Raw genomic sequence first — 21,208 nt, 5'->3', positions numbered from 1 at the left:
CAGGAGAGTTTTATATTATCACGAAAGGTAGAGATCCATCCGTGCTATAGATCCGGGTCGGTAAAGACCAGAATATACAATAGTGATAGGCGAAACATTCACACATTTAAGGGTTGAACTGTCGGCTGAAGAAGACCCGTTTGGTTTGTAGACGAAAGCGTACCAAGCAAGCACAACGTTCTTTCACCATTCCTGATTTCTAACACGCACTCACCGCATTCGGCGTAGTCTTGCGGCTGTCAGAGCAGAAAGGTAAGCTGCTGCTTCATGTGTGTTTTTTCGTTGTCTCCGGACACATTCATATGTAAATTGTGTGAGCTTATTTCATCCATTAGATCGAAAGATCTGAAAAAGCGAATTCATTTAGCCGCCCATAGACTCTCCCATCGAAGAAATCAGGACTGAAGTGGTCGAATTTGGACAAAAAAGACGGGATAAAAACACCAGGTGTAAATGTCTCCCTCGTCTACTTGTGATCCGATCGACCAAAATGCATCTTAATACCAGGTGTAAACAGGGCCGTATACAGGACCTATTATGATTTTTTACATTTTAAACTTTCTTTAGTGTGTAATGTTGCTGTTTGTGTCACGTTCAATTAAGAAAAGTCCCAAGTGAAGAAGAATGCTAAACTGACAAACGCTGATAGCCTACTCTTGGACAAAAACACTCAGCGGGCTCCAGAAAAACTCAGGTTGAAGATCAGACAGGTCTTAGTTTTAATCAGCAGACACATATGCAGATCCAGGAACGAAGGATTAGATGAGTCAGACAAACAAGAAGATCAAGACCAGGCAGGCAATAAAAATGGAATAACTAATCAGTCAGAATAGCGTGCGGTGGTCACACTCAAATGTACTGTTCAGTAACAAAGCTGGCTTGCGGAAAAGTTGAGAACCAGAGTCTGGAATGAAATTGATCCAACTGTGATCAAACACAAACACACTGGCAAGAACTAAGAAAAGACAAAAGAATAAATATAGCAAAGAAAAAGTCCCGAGTCCTAACAGTTTAAGCATGAACAAGGTCTGCAGAATTACAGAGCACAAAGTCCAGTAGTCTTGAGTTTCTTCCAGAAATGTACACATCACAATATTCCCCGAATCTCTTTTTTTTTTTGGCCTTCCTATGATGGACAAACTTAAGAAACTTAATTTTTTTTATCACTGTTTCTAAACAGTATCCCATACATCACATGTGAAATTTATAAGAGAATTGCTAAATAAAAATCCACAACTGTAAAAAAAAAAAAAACCTGCTTAATTTGTTGGTTTATTTGTATAGTTTGCATAGTAATTACAGTTATTACGTTCCTGTGTATTTTGCGTGAATGAGGATTGCTGTTTGGACAGATATTGTGTTTTGCGGTAGTATGCAATACGGAACCGTTGCCACTGACCGCTTTAACCTCCGCAGTGGGGCTCGACAGCCTTAGTCAAACGGGTTGGCGCGTATGGTCGGGTTGTGGAGAGGTTGTGAGAGATTGTGGTTAGGTCAAAGGAGCAGCCTCAGCAGCAGGAGGGATGTAAAGGTCAGTAAGCTGGGCTGAGTTGAGTGGGGGACGGAGGGGGGTGACTCTGGGACGCCAGAGTCACTGTCGAGCCCTCTTGAGGTGTCGTGGGCTAGTCGACGAAACACTGAGGACGGAAGGTGCCCACTTGAAGACCCTAGAGATGTCCCCTACTCTGCTCAATCCAGACGGTTGTCATGAGGGGACCGCACTGTGGTTGCAGCCGTTGTGTGTGCAAATACACTGCAGCTATTAACACCAGACAGAAGGAGATTCACATCACCATTTGGAAAGAAGCGTAAATGGATGGAGAAGTCAAATCAGCAGTTTTAACATCTACTCTCGTGTAATGGAAATCAATCGTGCTTGCAAAGGTAGTACTGGTCAATCAGTTTATTTATTTACCCTTTCATTATCTGGCTCTGGCTCGAAATGATAAGGCAAAACTGGTGCCATTGTTAGTGTTTACACCTGAGAAGCAGAAACTCACAGTTATGGTAAGGGGTGTGCCATTTCTGAAACACGCTTAAAGTGGCGACCAATCACAACACACTGATCCAGCCGACCAATCAGAACACATTTCGCTTTTCGGAAGGAGGGGCTTCATAGAGACAGGTACTAAACAGGGTTTTGTTTCCCAAAAGCATGGTTAGCATGTTGGTAAACCATAACAACCATGCACCCCTGAGCGTTAATGACAGACTGGAAAAAGAGGTGCTGCAATAATGAAAGATATGTTTAAAAAGTGTTTTTTGAACATTCAAGCATGAAAACCTATTCTACCAGACCCCAAATACAAAATCAAGAGGGCATAGGGTAGAGAGGGGGAAATCGCCCCCCACTGTTTTCCCAAAATAACCAATAGATTAAGTCAAGATATGTTTTTGTTGTTGCTATGGACTAAGTCAGAGGTCTTCAATCCTGCTCCTGGAGGGCCACTGTCCTGCAGAGTTTAGTTCCGGCCTGCTTCAGCACACCTGCCTTTGTATAAGCGATCCTGTAGAGCTTGATAAGCTGATTCAGGTGTGTTCGATTAGGGTTGGGGCTAAACTCAGTGGAGCAGGATTGAAGACCTCTGGACTAAGTTAACAAGAGTGATGTAGAAGTAGTCACTGTGGAGATTACACTAGCGAGGTACCTGAGAGAAAATGGATTTCACAGTAAGTGATCTGATTTTCAGCATTAAAAAAAAAGTGTTTTAAAGCTTGTTATTTTGCACGTCATGCACGAGTGCCTGGAAAACCACGGGGGAGTTAGACAGACCGAAGGGCATAACTAAATACTCAAAATGCCCCCTTGGGGTATTTAGGGCGGTTTTCCACTCACCCCCCTCCCTTATGCAAACCAAATGATATGCATTACGTAAGTCCAATTTTGTGAAGATGGAAGCTCCCTGCAATCGCTCGAAGGCTAAAGACATCAACGGCAAAGGATAGTTATTCTTTACCGTGATGTTGTTAAGCCCTAGGTAGTCAATACACGGTCGCAGAGAACCATCCTTCTTCCCCACAAAAAAGAACCCTGCCCCCGCTGGAGAAGAGTAGGGACAGATGAACCTGGCTGTTAGAGAATCAGAAATGTATTTCTCCATTTCCTCCCTTTCTGGAGCATAAAGTGAGTATAACTTGGCCTTAGGCGGAGGCGTACCTGGCAGTAGATCTAAAGCACAGTCATAGGGACGATGCGGAGAAAGAGAAGCAGCCCGGGACTTACTGAACACTTCCTTCAGGTCGAGATACTCTTCAGGCACGTTTGACAGATTTACCGGCTCATCCTGCAACAAAGAACAAGACACAGACCAACAAGCAGACACAAGACAGGAAGCATAACATTGATCACTCCAGGCCAAGATGGAACCATGGCCCTAGTCAATTCTGGGATTGTGCCGAAGCACCCAGGGGTGGCCCAGAACTATGGATGCAGATGAAGACTCAGTGAGTAGAAACGATACTCACCGAGTATCGTTCTTCGGTGTGGTTTCCAGATGTGATGAGGGTGATCAGACCGGTAGGTGTAAGTGATGGCAGGGAGTTCTTGTCCATTAAGTGCACTGATAGATATCGGTGAGTGAGTGGAGTTATGGGAATCCGAAGGTATTGTGCCAGGGTGAAGTCCATAAAATTACCTTCAGCCCCTGAATCCAGCAGAGCTTGGCAGTGATGACCTTCGGTTGCCCATTGCAATCTTACCGGGAGGAGAGTAATCAATAAGGCTTTTTCCATGGTTAAGCCGCCCGACAGTACCCTCAGTGCAACTGCTGGGCTTGGTCTTTTACTGGACAATCCACCAGGAAATGTGCAGCTCCTCTACAGTACAAACAAAGTCCTCTCGCTCTCCGCCGTTCTCTCTACTCCAGGGGAAGCCGAGCTCAACCTACCTGCATGGGCTTGTGATCGAATGTAGGACTGACCGCATTCTTGGCACTAGTGGTAGAATCCTCAGAGTGATGAAGACCCGGAGTTTGACGTGTCCGTTGATCTTGACGTTGAAGACGCGTCCACGCGTGTGAGCACATGACCAGAGAAAAGGCAGGAGACATTGCTTGCAGCCAATTCAATCTTTATTGACTTCAGAAAAATAATAACAAATCAAAAATAACATAAACAAAAATACTAAAGGTGACCCTCCTCACGGAGGTCCCTTACCAGAACTGCCTTAACAGACAAAAATAAATTATTTTATACTGAAAGTTTCAACCATTTGATAATAAAAGGGAATTTAAATAATATGTACATATACAAAATACATAACTACACATAAATTAAAATAATATTCAAAATACATTAACATCAATTATACAAAGAAAGTAAAACAAATAATAAAAAAACACAGTTATACATTCTATCAAGATAAACACAATAAAACAATGAAACAATAACCCCCTGCTCACATTGGGAAATGGACTATGCCCACACTACCCAGAATTCCTTGGGATGGCACAAAATGAGGAACAGGAAGGCCGCACTTCCTCTTAAACACCCACCCCAGAGATGAACCCAGAAGGTAAGTTTTGAAAATGAGTATATAAACTAATAATGGATGTAAATTCCAAATAAAGAAAATAAAGAAATAAAACTCTTGGTGTCTTTTGTCATCAGTCTAATGTGCACCTTGGACTAGAAAAAGTTACCAAACTCATATTTAACCAAACAATGAGAAACAAACATTTATACATAAAATATAAACCAAACAAACACAGGGCATACACCGCAATTTAGGGGTAACAGGAGATCGTCACAAACACAATAAAACAATGAAACAATAACCCCCTGCTCACATTGGGAAATGGACTATGCCCACACTATCCACAACGCTAACTCAATTAATCAATCAAGACTATTGGGAAGCTCCAAAGCAAAGATCTCTTTCTGAATGCGGTCAGATAGCCTATGCAGGAACATGTCCCACTGTGCCTCCTCATTCCATTTGCACTCTACCGCCAATGTCCGGAATTCGATAGAATAATCAGAGACGGGTCTGTCTGATGGAGATGGATTGTTCTGATGGAGGTCGGCGACCACGCGGGCCCCCTCGCGACCCGTCACAGCACGATCAAAGACCCGCCTCATCTCCTCAGAGTGAGCATGGAATGAGAAGCAGCAAGGGTGTTGATTAGACCACACCGCCGTTTTCCATTGAGCAGTGCGCCCTGATAACAACGTTGACAAACGCCACCTTTGACTCTTCGCTGGAGAGAAAAGACCAGAGAACATTTAGTTAAAAATGCTCTGCAATAGTTGGGCTCACCCGTGTAACACTGTGGGTAGGCTCAGGCTGACGATCGGTAGTAGGAGCGGGGGGAACTGGCGGTGGGGCTTGCGCCACAGTTCACACTAAGAACAGTTAGTTGTCGAAGTTGGTTGGTGAGCTCGGACCACCAAGACCTGTACCGCGTGACCCGTGGCTGCCATTTGTTCCTCTTGACGATCAATGCGTGAATTGCTGCGGGATAGAAATTCCTGCAGACTCTCCTCTGAATCCATTTGCAATGGTCAGATCATTCTGTCAGGCTTGGTCTAGAAGTAGAGTCGGATTCAAATGCAAATGAAATAAGTTTATTGAATTAATATCAAATGTAGTGAGAAACAGAGTTCTAGTCCGAAGAAATGTTGGTCTGCTGTACAGAGCAGTGCAGGGACGCAATGGGCAACAATCCTCCGTGGAACTCCTCGGGGACGAGCAGGGATCCAGGAACAGACACAACAGGAACACAGAGACAAAAAAACAGGTACACGAACAAAACCAGACTAGACCACAAAAACCCAACGATCTGACAACAAAGAATGGAAATCACAGACATTAAATAGCTGAGCTAGATGAGCCGCAGCTGGCAATGAAGTGATCAGACAATCAGCAGACACACCCACAAGTAATCACGCACAAACACCCACACAGGACAGAGAATTGCTGCGTCCCAATTCGCATACTATCCGTCCTAAATAGTATTTGAAAATAGAATTAGTACGTCCCAAATCGTCATATGTTGAAATGAGTGTTCCAAAGAGACCCGGATGGTCTACTATATCCGGTCAGAATACGAAGTGCAGATCGATGCACACTCTAACGGCTGATATTGGCCACAACCCATCGCGCGTAGGACGAGGATTCGGTTACAACTACAAACACGAGTGAAAAATGTTAAAAAACTACAGACATGGAGGACGCACGCGAGTCCGGCGGTTGTGTAGAGAGGTTTAGACAAAGGGGTTTAAGTGATTAATTATCAGTATCTAACCTGACGAAAATTTATTGATTCAATGTTGGCTACGTTATATTGCATCTGCAGCAGCATTGTGAACTTTTGTAAAGATGAAACGTTTATAGCCATTAAATTTTAAATGCATCATTACATTCAAATTGCAAGCACATGAGGAGAGTCTCCGCATGAAAGACCCACGACTGGCAGATGAACGAGCTAAAACATTTCTCTCCGAAACGGTAAGAAATTATATTAGATTGAATGGAAGATTTTAACTGTGACGAGATGATTGACAGGGCAGTTTACGGTGATGCACGCGACAGAGCTGTCCTTTAAAGATGACGAAGTAGTATGTCCCAAAGCTTGCCTACTCTTTTGCTACACACTCAAAAGTATGTACTTTTTCTTCACAAAAAAGTACATACTTTTAGTGCGTAGTATAAGTAGGCGAATTGGGACGCAGCATATGTGTCACTGAATCCATGAACACAGCTAGCTAGTTACCTAGACAGTTAGCATCAGCTAACAATATTCTTCAAATAGGCAGATTTTTTTTATTTAGATTTTTTCTGCTTTTTTTATTTTAAGCTAAAACAGCCTGAACACTGATTTTGCTGTAAATATAAAGCAAATAGCTTTTTTTCAGAATGGGGGCATTTTACCCCACCTGTGGTACACATTTATTTTTTGTTAAAAATCTAATAACATGAAAACTCTGGATATTTTTCACACTTGGTTTATAATTTATGTAATTGTCACTGAAAAATATAACTTCTAGACACATTTAACTTTTGTTTCACAGAAAAAAGTCCTTTTCTGGGGGTCATTTTCCCCCACTCTATCATGGCCTCTTTAAAAACAATCCAATGGGATTCAGAATAGTGAACAGCATCTACCAGCTAACTGGACAAATGGTTGCAAATACGAAAAAAAAAAAAAAAAATATATATATATATATATATATATATATATATATATATATATATATATATATATATATTTATTTATATATATATCACAAGAGATCACAAGCAATTTTTCAGCTATATTCAATTTGAAATGAATGAATTGAAAACAATTTTGGAAGTCTATGCAGCATAAACAGGGTTCAAAACAATTTCAAAGCCATTTTGCCACTTGTCAGACAAAATGGATTATATTAAATCGTCCAGCTAAACTCTGTTTGAGTTATTATATTCTGTTTATATTGTATCATTGTTTGCTGTTGAGAAAAAAGTTAAAATATCTAAATATCGCCTTTTCCCTTGAGGGAAAGAAAGAACAAGCAACCCATAATTTTCACACATGGCATATGACAGTCAGTCTGCACTAGTAAGACAGTGAACATCTGAGTCTGAACCATCTGGACATCACTGATGTACCTTGGCAGCTGTGCTTGGATAATCACAGACCGTAAACACACAGTAGCCTATATACAAACAATAATGAGCTGTGTTAGACAGCCAAAGGACAGCTCTGAGATATGAGCGCTGTGCCTCGTCGCTACAGATGGCTATGTTAGATCATGATGCCTTGGATCTACTTTTAGCTTCACCAGGATCAAGCAGCCAAATGGTTCACTTCATCCTACGCTTAATGGAAATGGCCATGGTTCTCCAGTGGAGGGAAAAAAATAACATATAATTTATATGCTCATGGCATGAAATGTGTAGAATATATTTAAGGCATAGCTTTTCATATTCAAAAACTCAGTTATTAGTCTATGCTTCAAGGAAATTGGTTTAAATAACATGTGGAAGATGTAAAATCACTATGAAAAGATTTAAAGGGACAGTTCACCCAAAAATTTAAATTCTGTCACCATTTACTCACCCTCAAGTTGTTCCAAACCAGTATGAATTTATTTCTTCAGCTGAACACAAAAGAAGATATTTTGAAGAATATCAGTAACCAAACGTACTCGGTTTCCAACGTAACCTCAGTTCCCTGAGAGTAGGGAACAAGTATTGCGTAGTTATACGCAGTGGGAAAACTCCTTTTCTCAAGAATATTGAAGCCATTATTTTAAACGCAGAGCAGCTGCACAACGAGCACAGAGCAGAGTGTCTAGCTCACTCATTGGCTGTGCTGCAACAACTGCATGAACCTATGGTGAGGCGGCTGAAACCGGCAGATTGGGCGTGGCTTATGCCTATATAAGCAGACCATTTCATCATAGGATCAGGTTAAATCGACTGAAGTGACAGTACCTGGGCCAAGTGTAATAGCACGGACGGCTACACAATACTCGTTGCCTACTCCCAGGGAACCGAGGTTACGTTAATTACCGAGTACGTTACCTTTCGAGAGCGTTCACATCGTATTGCGTAGCTATACGCAGTGGGAACCCGTTTTAAAACGCTGTGCTTTTAGATAGCAACTTCGCCCTGAGCCATTTGCTGGGGCCAAGTAGCCTGAGGTCAAAAGTAAAGTTTGAAAGTCACAATTCAACCTAGGACCAGACAAGGTCAGGCCTTTTATTAAGGTATAATGTTGCAGAGGCTCTGGGACATTTTGGCTGAGGCCTTTAGATTGAAAGGCACCTCTAGGTTATAGAATCTCACAAATGTGGATGCTGATGACCAGCCTGCCACCGCACAGATGACTTTGATTGGTACACCACTGGACCAAGCCCATGAAGAGGCCGTGCCTTTAGTGGAACGAGCTCTAACACCTATAGGGCATTGAAGGCCCATTGAGGTGTAGGGTAGAGAGATAGCATCTACTATCCATCTATAAAGTCTCTGTTTTGTGACCGGCAGACCTGTAGTGCGGCCACCAAAACACACAAAGAGCTGTTCCGACTGGCTGAATGTGGCGGAGTGCTCCAGATAGATTATGATTCAGACCAGATTCAAATTATTATCATCTTCTGACTGGGGAAGAGCTGATAGCGATATCACATGGGCTCTGAACGGTGTTGAGAGCACCTTAGGAACATAGCTATGCCTCGGTCTGAGCACGACTCTGGAGTCGCCAGGTCCAAAGTCAAGGCATGCAGCGCTTATGGAAAGCACTTGCAGGTCGCTTACTCTTTTGACCGACTCCAGCGCTAGCAGGAGTGCGGTTTTGAGTGAAAGCGGTTTAAGGTCAGTCGTCTGGAATGGCTCAAACGGGGTCCCCTAATGGCCCTGAGGATCATGGACAGGTCCCAGGAGGGGACCGAGGGGGGTTGAGCCTTCTGGCCCCCTTGAGGAAACGAATGACCAGGTCACATTTCGCCATGGAATTGCCGGCCACAGGGGGGTGAAAAGCCGCTATGGCAACCACATATACTTTAAGCGTGGGGTGGGTCCTGCCGGCGTCCAGCAGCTCCTTAAGAAAGGAAAGTACTAGAGGTACTTTACAAATGTGTGTGTCTATGCGTTTCGTGCTGCACACCAGCTTGCGAACCATTTGAGGACATAGAGGCGTCTGCTATCAATCATGGTATTTTGGTCTCCTTCTGGGAGGTCCCTGGGTACCCATTGCAGGGCCATAAATGTAGGGCCCACAGATCTGGGCGGGGGTGCAAGATTGACCCTTTCGCCTGCGTGAGGAGGTCCTTCCTCAGCGGTATGGCGAGGGAGCTGCCTTCAGCAGCCAGGTCTGGGAACCAAGTTTTGGATATCCAGAGGGGGGCTATAAGGAGGACTGAGCACTTACTCTCCCTGATCCGCTCGATGACCTGTGGGACCATCGAGATCGGAGGGAACGCATAAACGGGGCGGCTGGGCCAGTTGTGGGCCAGCGCGTCCCTTTTCTTCGAAAATAATATTGGGCAGTGAGCATTGTCTTATGAGGCAACCCTCTGAAGCGTTCTGAACGGCCTGTGAGAGCCCACTTTGAACGTTGCCATCAGATGCTGAATAGTGACTAGGACGAGCCAATCGTCGAGGTAGTTCAAGATGCACATTCCCCTTTGTCTCAGGGGAATAAGTGCAGCATCCATGCATTTTGTGAATGCACAGGGTGCCAGAGTCAGACCAAACGGTAGGACCGTATATTGATAAGCCCGCCCCTCGAAGGCAAATCTCAAGAATGGCCTGTGGTGGTGGGCTATTTGGATATGAAAGTAAGCATCTTTTAGATCCACTGAGAAGAACCAATCCTGGGCGAATTTGCGCGAGGATTTGTTTGGTTGTAAGCATTCTGAATGGCCGTTTCATAAGGGCCTTTTTCAGGTGTCTAGAATTGGCCTGAGGTCGCCGTCCTTTTTCGGAGCAAGGAAGTAGCGACTGTAAAAGATTGACTCGCTTAATGATTGGGGAACTGTCTCGACAGCTCCTTGCATTAGTAGGTTTGACACTTCGTTGTGAAAGGACGTGAGCTACATTTCTTCTCACCGATGTCTCGACTACTGCGCGAAAGCGCAGGGGTCTGCGAGCGAACTGGAGCGAGTAGCCTCGCTTTATTGTTTTCATTAAAAAACAATAAATTCGAATTGAAATTCTGCATCCACTGTACGATTTTTTTTTTTTTTTCTCGGAAGGGCAAAATGAGTCAAGAAGGGCATATGGGAAGTTGCTCGGGCAACCTGAGCAACCCCCCTGTGCACGTCCCTGACCAAAAATCAATAATACGAAAGTAAACAAAAAAACACAACATAAAGTCCAGGCCTGGTCTTCTCTCGTCTTGCACTGTGCCACTCCTTTTATCCTCCCGGATCTCCTTCCATGAGACTTGAGACCGGTCCGCTCTGTTCCCACGGCTCTCGGCCCCGACCTGCTTGAACTATAAAAAACATTATAACAATTACGTATTTATAGTTGTCTTTGCATATTGAGCTGGTATATAAAGTATTTTAATATGGAAAATATGGGTTTGAAGTCACTGATGCGAGACATTGTTTAAAGAGGAGACTTCAGGTACCAATTCCTTAATGAAGAACCACAGGATATTTGGTCTCTCATTATTCATTACCGATGTAATGAGTTTTCTGAAGTAACATCTGAGATACAGACAGTAAAGGTCACAAGGACAAAGCAGTGTGTTGTTTTTCATTTAGTTTAATTTACTCGTTATTCGTTTGTTAATGTGATCTTTTTGATGAGAAACTTGAGGTTGTTTTCGAGAAAAACTGCAGTGCCCATAATAAATACGATATTTAAAGAAAACCCATTAACATAATTTAACAAACCAACAATTCAAAATGTGAAATGAGTTTTGGAAAAACAGATGTGAAGTGAATAAAAGTTCTTTGGTGCATATGGAGCCCAGCAACAAATACGAAATGATTTTATCCACGTATTCAGTCATTCCTCCAAAATAGAATCCATTAGAAAAGAAAGAGTTTACGAGATAACACGGTGAATGGGGAATGAAAAATGTAATTGCACCATGAATCAAGAGAAATCCGCTGCAATTCCTCATACACACAGTAGGACTCGGATAATAACAAAGGGCAGAGAGGCTAATTTATTTTCTCTCAACTATCTCATGCATAACACAGTTCTCAAGGTTTCAGTCGGACCTCTATGAGAAACACACTTAACTAGCTGTAGCGTTCTTTTTCCCCATTGAAACATCATAGGAATGTTTCACCAATACATGTACAGCAATATACAGTGGTACTAATGAACTCCACCGATCATGTGCATAACTTTACAACAGTATATACTCTACTGCTCTCCAGCTTCAAACAATTTACAATTAAAATCCTGATGGTCAAACTGAGACTAATCTGTCATGCTTCTCGGCTTCATGAAAGCTGAAAGATACTGAATCAAAGGAACGTTACAGTGAAGAATATATTTTGAAAATCATATTTGAAATCTCAGTGCATACTTGCTTACATACATACTTGCATGTTTGATGTCAGCTGTTTTGTTGTTTTATGTCAATTAAATATAATAAAATTATAGTCACACTTTAGATCAGGGTCTAATTCTCACCCACTATTAACTAGGACTTTTGACTCAATAAACTCCTAATTACTGCTTATTATTAGTTAGTAAGGTTGTTGTTAAGTTTAGGTATTGGGTTGGATTAAGCTGCTGAATATTCAATGTTGCCAGCACAGAAATAAATTACATTTTAAAATATATTAAAGTAGAAAATTATCATTTTAAATTGTAATAATATTTCACAATTTTATTGCATTTAATTTTGGATCAAACAAATGCAGCCTTGGTGAGCATAAGAGACTAAAATATAAAAAAAAATGTTTACTGCCCCAATTTTTTGAATGGTAGTGTATGGGCTATATGTAATGCAGGGTGATCTCAAAAACAAAGGAGAGCTGGATCCAAATGCACTTATTTTATTTAACAGAATATAAATATCAAAACACAGCAAACATGGGAACTGGAAAAACAGGGAAACAGAATGAGCAGCCAAACAAAACATCAACAAGAATCAACAGGAAACACTATAAACACTAGGGTTTAAATATTATAGGCAAACAAGACACACCTGGGAATAATCACAGAACTGATCAACTAGAAAAACTACAAAGGACTACAATAATGGCACACAAGACAGGAAACGACTCGGTTACTAACGTAACCTCGGTTCCCTGAGAGGAGGGAACGAGTATTGCGTAAGTAGCTTACGCTATGGGAAAACTCCTTTTCTCGAGAATATTGAAGTCTTTATGTAAAACGCATTGCAGCTGCACAGCTGACAGCAATGAACGAAGGCAGCTCGGTCATTGGCTGTGCTGCGGCAACTTGCTCGAACCAATGACGGGGCGACTCTGAATGCGCGACCAATGAGCGCGCTTCGCGCCCGCGCGCGTCAGAGCCCGCCAAGATGGGCGTGGCCAAGAGCTATATATTGGGCGCCCCGTCATGAGAGTTCTTTAGGTTAAAACGACTGAAGCGAACTAACCAAGCACAAGCACGGCAGCTTACGCAATACTCGTTCCCTCCTCTCAGGGAACCGAGGTTACGTTAGTAACCGAGTCGTTCCCTTTCGAGAGGTCTCTCCTATTGCGTAAGTAGCTTACGCTATGGGAACACCATGCAAAACGCCGTGCGTGCTGAACTTCGCCTTATGATAGCCAGAGGCAGGTGCCTGAGCTAAAAAAGCAAAGTTATCATCCAACTAGCCGGCAGAGGCGAGCTTTATATGTGGGAAAGAATACAGAGCGGCTAGAAGGCGCTCAGTGTGACACAAGCACATACATAATCTAGATACGAACTCGTAGTTCAACTAGCATCATGCTGATAGTACATTGGAATGCAGTGTCGGGACCTGTAGGTTGTAGAACCTGATAAATGTGGACGGTGAGGCCCAGCCTGCCGCCGCACAAATATCCTCGATCGGTATCCCGCTCGACCATGCCCAGGAAGAAGCCACACTCCTGGTGGAGTGTGCTTTGACTCCCCAGGGGCATTGAAGTCCCTTAGCTTCATAAGCCAGCGCTATAGCCTCAACTATCCAGTGAGAGATTCTCTGCTTTGAAACGGCGGAACCTTTCGTACGGCCGCCAAAGCATACAAACAGTTGTTCTGTCTGTCTGAATAGGGCAGAACGCTCCAAATACACTCTGAGAGCCCTAACGGGGCAGAGTAGATTAGCGTCGTGTTCGTCTGCTGGGGACGATAGCGCAGTTAGGGAGATAACCTGTGCTCTGAAGGGAGTGGTGAGCACTTTAGGAATATACCCATGTTTCGGTCTAAGGACGACCCTGCAGTCGTTAGGTCCGAATTCTAGGCAGGCAGCGCTTGTCGAAAGCGCGTGCAGGTCGCCCACTCTCTTGACCGAGGCGAGTGCCAGCAAGAGCGCAGTCTTGAGCGAGAGCTGTTTAAGGTGCACGGTTCGGAGTGGTTCGAACGGAGGCCCTTTAAGAGCGTCTAGGACAGTAGCTAGGTCCCAGATCGGCACTGAGGGGGGGCGTGAAGGGTTCATCCTCCTAGCGCCCCTTAGGAAACGAATAATTAGGTCGTTTCTTCCCAATGGACGTTCCATTACAGGGTCGTGTGATGCTGTGATGGCCGCCACATATACTTTGAGCGTGGAGGGGGCGCGGCCCGCCTCCAGAAGCCCTTGTAGAAAAGCGAGTACGTTCGTAATCTCGCATGTTTCAGGGTTCAGGCCCTTGGCATTACACCAGTCACTGAACACTTTCCATTTCTGGGCATATAAGCGTCTCGTGGAGGGCGCCCGCGCCTCAGCGATGGTCTTTAGTGCTCCGCTCGTGAGGTTCCTGGGAACCCGTTGAGGGGCCATGCATGAAGGGCCCACAGATCGGGGCGGGGATGAAATATCATCCCGTTGGCCTGACTGAGGAGGTCTGGCCTCAGTGGAATCGGCCGTGGTGCAGATTGCATTTGCATCAGATCTGGAAACCATGTTTGGTTCTTCCAGAGTGGGGCTATCAGCAGCACTGCGTTTTTCTCCTCTCAGACCCGACTGATGACCTGCGGTAGCATCGCGATCGGGGGAAAGGCATATAAGGGACGGCTCGGCCAGCTCTGGGCGAGCGCATCCATGCTTTTCGTGAAGAAAAGAGGGCAGTGCGCGTTCTCCTTGGAGGCGAAGAGGTCGATCTCCGCTTTGCCAAAGGTTTTCCATAACCACTGAATCGTCAGCGGGTTGAGAGCCCATTCTCCTGGGAGAATTTTGTCTCTGGATAGCATGTCCGCCCCCTGGTTCAGGGCACCTGGCACATGCGCTGCTCTCAGCGAGCGCAAGTTGTGCTGGGACCATAAAATGAGTCTCCTGGCCATTGAATGCATGGAGCTCGACCTGAGTCCACCCTGGCGATTTATGTACGATACTACCGTCATGTTGTCCGTTCGGACCAAGACGTGTTCGTTTCTCAGCTGTGGGAGCAGGGCTCTGAGAGCCAAAGCGACCGCTTTCATTTCCAGACAGTTTATGTGTAGGCGCTTCTCCGGGTTTGACCAAAACCCGGAGACAGGCCTGCCCTCGTAAAGGGCCCCCCAACCTATTTTGGAGGCATCTGTCGTTATCATCTTTCTCCTTGTGTTCACACCCAGACTCACGCCTGACTGGTACCAGTCGGCGGCTTTCCAGTGCGTCAGGGCTTTTATACAGCCGTGGTTCGCTCTGATTAAAAGGTGGCCCGAACGCCACGCGTGAGTAGGGACGCGGCTCTTGAGCCAGCGTTGGAGAGGGCGCATATGCAACAATCCTAGCTGGAGTACGGCCGATGCTGAGGCCATGAGACCGAGCATCCTCTGAAACCGCTTGACGGGGGCGAGCGCGCCCGCCCTGAATGATGTTGCAAGGCGCCGGATGGTGAGCGCGCGCTCTGATGAGAGACGCGCTGTCATTTGCATCGAGTCTAGAACTATTCCCAGGAAAGAAATCCTCTGGCTGGGAGATAGTATGCTTTTTGCAAAATTGATTCTTAGACCCAGGCATTCTAAATGGCTGATAATCCAAGATCTGTGTGTTATTAACTGACTCTCTGATTGTGCTAGAATCAGCCAATCGTCGAGATAATTCAGTATTCGCACTCCCCTTCGCCTTAGGGGGGAAAGTGCTGCATCCATACATTTCGTGAATGTACGGGGAGCCAGGGACAGGCCGAACGGAAGTACTGTGTACTGGTACGACTGTCCCTCGAAAGCGAATCTCAGAAACGGCCTGTGATGAGGCGCTATTGGAATGTGAAAGTAAGCATCTTTCAGATCCACTGAGAGAAACCAATCTCCTGGGCGTACTTGCGCGAGGATATGCTTGGTTGTTAACATTCTGAACGAGCGAATCATTAGTGCTTTGTTCAGGTGTCTGAGATCTAGGATGGGGCGGAGACCGCCATCCTTTTTCGGGACGAGAAAATAGCGGCTGTAAAAACCTGCCTCGCTCAGAGAGGGGGGAACAGTTTCCACAGCGCCCTTTTCTATTAGTTTGCGCACCTCGGTGCGTAGAACATGTGAGCACTCTTTTCTCACTTTCGTCTCGACCACAGTCGTAAAACGTGGTGGTCTGCGAGCGAACTGGAGCGAGTATCCGTGCTTTACTATATTCAATACCCATTTCGGCATATCTGGAATATTTTCCCATGCCGCTGCGTGTACAGATATGGGCTGAATACAGGCTAGGGGCGGGCCGCTGTGACGCAGGGACCCGGCCAGCGAATCGCCTGAGCTCATAGCTCTCAGAGGCGCGGGCGCGCGCTGAGCAGCTGAGTGAATGGGCGCGTGTGTGATTACAGCAGCGCGCGCTGTGTCTGTAAAACTCGCAGCCTGGGCTGGGGTTGTGTTTGACACTGTAAGGACAGTGTTTATAAGTGGGGGTGCATAAACAGTGGTAGGCACACGCTTCACTTTTATAATGTTTCCCGCTTTTACTGGGGATGAATTTATAACTGTGTGAACAGTGCTTGTGTGTAGTGGTGCGTACATGACCGTAGGCACGTGATCTACATTCATGGGGTGCGCAGCTTGAGCTGGGAATGAATTTGGCACTGTTTTGACAGTATCTGGGAATGCACACTTTGTGGACATGTGAACCCTTAGTGACACAGGCAGAAAAATACTCTTTTTGTGTTTTCTGTGCGTCGCCGTAAAAACGGCGTTTGTTTGCAGGTGAGCGAGCTCTGTGACTGGCCCATTGACTGCTGTATGAACATATCCAGCCGCCTGTAAGGGGACTGGGTAATGCTTGAGCTTTTGCAGAGAGAGTGGTCCGGCTTTTGCGAGACACGCACTCTCTCTTTTCATTCTTGTGGCTAGGACGGCTTTCGAGGCTCGGGGTTCAGCACAATCTTGGGCCGAGGACCCCGTCGCTCAGAAGGCGGCTTGCGGTTGTGAGAGCGCGAGCGGCGTCGAGCGTCAGCCTGAGGCGCGGGCTGAGAGGCGGTGGGGGCTGTTCTAGTCCGCTGCGGCTGCGGCGGCCTCTGTCTGCTCTGCGATGAGCTGGAGCGCTTGGGCCGGAAATGCCGCATAGCTTGTGAAGCATTCTGGGCCTCAGTGAAGCGTTCGGCGAAACCCTTAACCGCCGGTCCAAACAGCCCGCTGGTGGAGATAGGCGCCTCGAGAAATGGCGCCTTATCCGCGTCCTTCATCTCAGTCAGAGTCAACCACAGATGGCGCTCGAGAACAGTCAAATTAGCCATGGCACGGCCGATAGACTGGGCGGTGGCCTTCGTGGCTCGCAGGGCTATGTCAGTCGCGCTGCGTAGGTCCTTAAAGGCTTCGGGTTCGGGGCCAGACTCGTCCATAGAGCGGAGAAGCTTGGCTTGGAACACTTGAAGTACCGCCATAGAGTGAAGCGCTGATGCAGCTTGGCCGGCGGCGGCGTAGGCGCGACCGCGAGAGCTGAAGTAGTGCGGCAGGGCTTCGAGGGGTGGGAAGCTTTGGCTTTCCATCCGGTGGTGGAGGGCGGGCAGAGATGATTGGCCACGGTCTCCTCGAGGGGCGGTGTTCCCTCGTAGCCTCTTTCCTTCGCGCCGTCCACAGAGGAGAGCGAGGAAGAAAAAGAAGGCTTTAGGCGCGCAGAGTGGGGGGCTTTCCACGACTTGGTGAGTTCGTCGTGAACTTCCGGGAAGAAGGGAGAAGGCCTTTGCCGAGGGGCCTGCTGGCGCCCCTGCAGAAACCACTCATCCAGTCGGCTCCGGGTTGGTTCTTCGGGAGAAGACCAATCGAGCCCGAGGTCTTCCACGGCCTTAGAGAGAACGTGGATAATCTCGCTATCCATGGTGGAGCCCCCGCTCGCGCTAGCTAGCGTCGACTGGGCGGGGTCGAGAGTGGAGCCCGGCCAGTCGTCCGATGCAGCGTCGATTGACAAGCTGTCATCCATTCTCCCGTCGTCCTCGGACGCGCCGAAAGTCACAAGGGGAAGGCAAGAGCGGCGGTGAAGCACGCGGAGACTGGCTCGGCGTGACGTCACTGAGCTCAGGTTCAGGAAGCCTCTGTGAGCGGCGCTTTTTCTTAGTGCGCGGCTCGAACAGAGGGATGGCGGCGATGGGCTCGCTCACGGCGAAAGCAGCGAGGCGAGCCCGCAGTGCGGAGAGACCCAGGTCGTCACATTCGGGGCATCCGCCCTTGGTCAAAGCAGCTTCTGCGTGGTCCCGGCCCAGGCAGCGAGCGCAGATGATGTGACGATCCCCGTCCGGGAGAAGGTCTCTGCACGACGCGCAGGAAGGCATTTGAAACAACGCCTTGGAAAAATTGCTCTTTTACAAGTGTCGCAGAGCGAACAGATGTAAATACTTGCGTGAGCAGTACGCCGGATGGCTCAGTAGGATCGCGTTAGAAGGCGGCTGAAGGTGCCGACGTCCTCGTAGCAAATCCCGCTGGTATGCTTTTCGACGGCGAAGCTTCAATAATCCGGAGGATCCAGCGAAGAAGGTGTTCGCTGAAGGAGATTAAATCTAAAGAACTCTCATGACGGGGCGCCCAATATATAGCTCTTGGCCACGCCCATCTTGGCGGGCTCTGACGCGCGCGGGCGCGAAGCGCGCTCATTGGTCGCGCATTCAGAGTCGCCCCGTCATTGGTTCGAGCAAGTTGCCGCAGCACAGCCAATGACCGAGCTGCCTTCGTTCATTGCTGTCAGCTGTGCAGCTGCAATGCGTTTTACATAAAGACTTCAATATTCTCGAGAAAAGGAGTTTTCCCATAGCGTAAGCTACTTACGCAATAGGAGAGAACTCTCGAAAGGGAACAGGGTAAAATGCAAACTAAAAGTCCAATTTTTCAAAACAAATGAAACACAAAGCCAAGGAACACATAACAATTATATTTCTAGATTAACTCCAAACCTGCCACCAAAACATCTGGGTTGTTGCTTGGGTGTTCTGATGCGTAGTTAGGCAGATGCTATGTTCTTCTGGGCTGTTACTCAGGCATTATAGTGATAGCTAATGTGCAGTTCTTAAATGTAAACTTATGATATTTTTAGCCCACCAAAAAAGTCTCATCACATAACAGCACACCTATCCTTAACAATTCTAAAATATTTAAAAAAAACAAGAAAAAAATCAACTTTATACATTAAACCCATAATCTGTTTGTCTAAAACTTGTGTATTGTGTCTTGTGCTTGTGAATGAACATGGTCAAATGGTGTAGCAGAGATTGTTATAGTGTTAAAGGTCATTGTGAGTCTGACACTGAGCTTGCTTCCTTGTACAACGTCTGTCATTTTAATGTCATAATACCTACACATTCCTCTTTTTGAGATCTGCATGAAAAAGTAGAATTTATTAAAGGTTTTCAAAAAAAAACATTATGATCTTCTTTTTGATTTAAATAAAATTACTTAAAAGGCAAAGATAAGTTACATTTAAAAAAAGAAAAAACTATACATCAAGTATTATTCAAAACGTATTTCACTACCTGAAAGATATTATAACTAATCATTGCACTCTTTAGGGGACAATAATGATGAGGTAAAATTGACCTCTGCATTGACAAATCGCTGCCAGCTTTTATTTCAGGTCCATTGTCTGTCTCCATTTGAAAGAAAATTAATATAAATTTCTTACTAAAATGTTCTTTCACCCCACTAAAGTGCTATTACATTAGCTATGCAAGAACATTATTTGCAGCCAAATGGAATACATATTGAATTATTAAATATTTCTATTCCCTTTGTCAACCTGATGCTGACAGTAAAATGACAATTCAAGATTGCAATCAAAATCCTAGTGCCAAATGGCAGGCTAGAGAATTCCCACATGCCTTAGCTGCCGCATAAGAGAAGTCTCCAAATAAAGCAAGCAAATTGTTTCATCCCAATAGGTCAAAACAGATGAAGCCACCAGACGTTCAAGCTGCCTGCGACATAGTGTGAGATTAATAGAGTCTCAGAGACCTCTCTTAACGGGAACATTCATATACACACACATATTGAAAATCTGCTCCCCATCTCTTCAGTCTATGTGTGTATAGTAGCATGTGGAAGCAATCAGCAAACACTAGGATCTGCTCTTATATAGAGCATAAAGACTGAGAGACTAGAGTTGTACTCCTCCTCTACCTGTCCTTTTCCTTGTTTGGCAATTTATTTGTCTCTTGCTTTCATATGTCTATTGTCTATTTTTTTCTGCCTGAAGCTGTGGTCATTCAAAATCACCTTCTCATATTCTTAAACAGAGACACAGACAGACTCACCGGCCCTGCACAATTCTCAACCTCTTAAAGTGCAAATGCACAGACTGATCCTATATGGTATTGGCGGGTTTTGTTAAGACGAGCATCACTATTACTTTTGCTCATACTAAACGCTTTCTAAGGGATCTAGTTTTCATCTGCCAGCCTAGTAATCACCCAGAACACCCTTGGGGTCACGCTCTTTTGACCCATAAGACACCGCACAGGAACCAACCAGAACACCCTAGAATTTTGGTATAATTATACATGAGAGAGAAACAATCATGTTCTTCAGAGAATGTATATTTTTATTTATCACAGCCACTGATGCCATTAAAATTATGCAAAATGTAACCGTGAGAGAGCTCAACATGTTCTTCTATCCACTAGATCACTATTCTAAGTCATGCTAAATCAACATTTTTCCAGAGAGTAACCCTCATCATCACAGACAGTCTAACAGAGAGAGCTACATGTCTTCCAGCCATTGATGAAAGGGTCATCGTTTAAACAGACACACATGTGAACCTTCGGCTTGAATACTCAATAACAGCAATGAAACGTTATACCCTGCACCTAAAGTTGCCCACTTTGCAATGATATGGCCACTGTGTCATATGGCAATGATTTGCTTGGAAAGTTAACCAACCCAGCCATTATAATGGTTTAAGTAAGTGATACATAGAGCAACCTGAATTCCTCACTGGGGAAATAATAACAATAATGGTCTTTATTTGCTTACAATTGAGAGTTTTCAGTCAGAAAGTTTGCAGTTAGGTGGCCAGGACCTCAGGGAAATTAACAACAACCAATTGATACTCAAATAATTAAAACAATTATATTACTTGAATATGAATTAATAATGAAAGATTAAGCAACAGTGTTTTAAATTATGTTCATATTAAAGGATTAGTTCACTTCAAAATTGAAATTTCCTGATAATTTACTCAACCCCATGTCATCTAAGATGTTTATGTCTTTCTTTCTTCAGTCAAAAAGAAATTAA

The sequence above is a fragment of the Siphateles boraxobius genome, unplaced genomic scaffold (assembly GCF_051911475.1).
Source record: "Siphateles boraxobius isolate OS27281-9 unplaced genomic scaffold, OSU_SipBor_1 31, whole genome shotgun sequence".
NCBI classification, from domain to species: domain Eukaryota; kingdom Metazoa; phylum Chordata; class Actinopteri; order Cypriniformes; family Leuciscidae; genus Siphateles; species Siphateles boraxobius.
The sequence above is the reverse complement of the archived record's forward strand: the minus strand, read 5'-3'. Positions refer to the sequence as shown.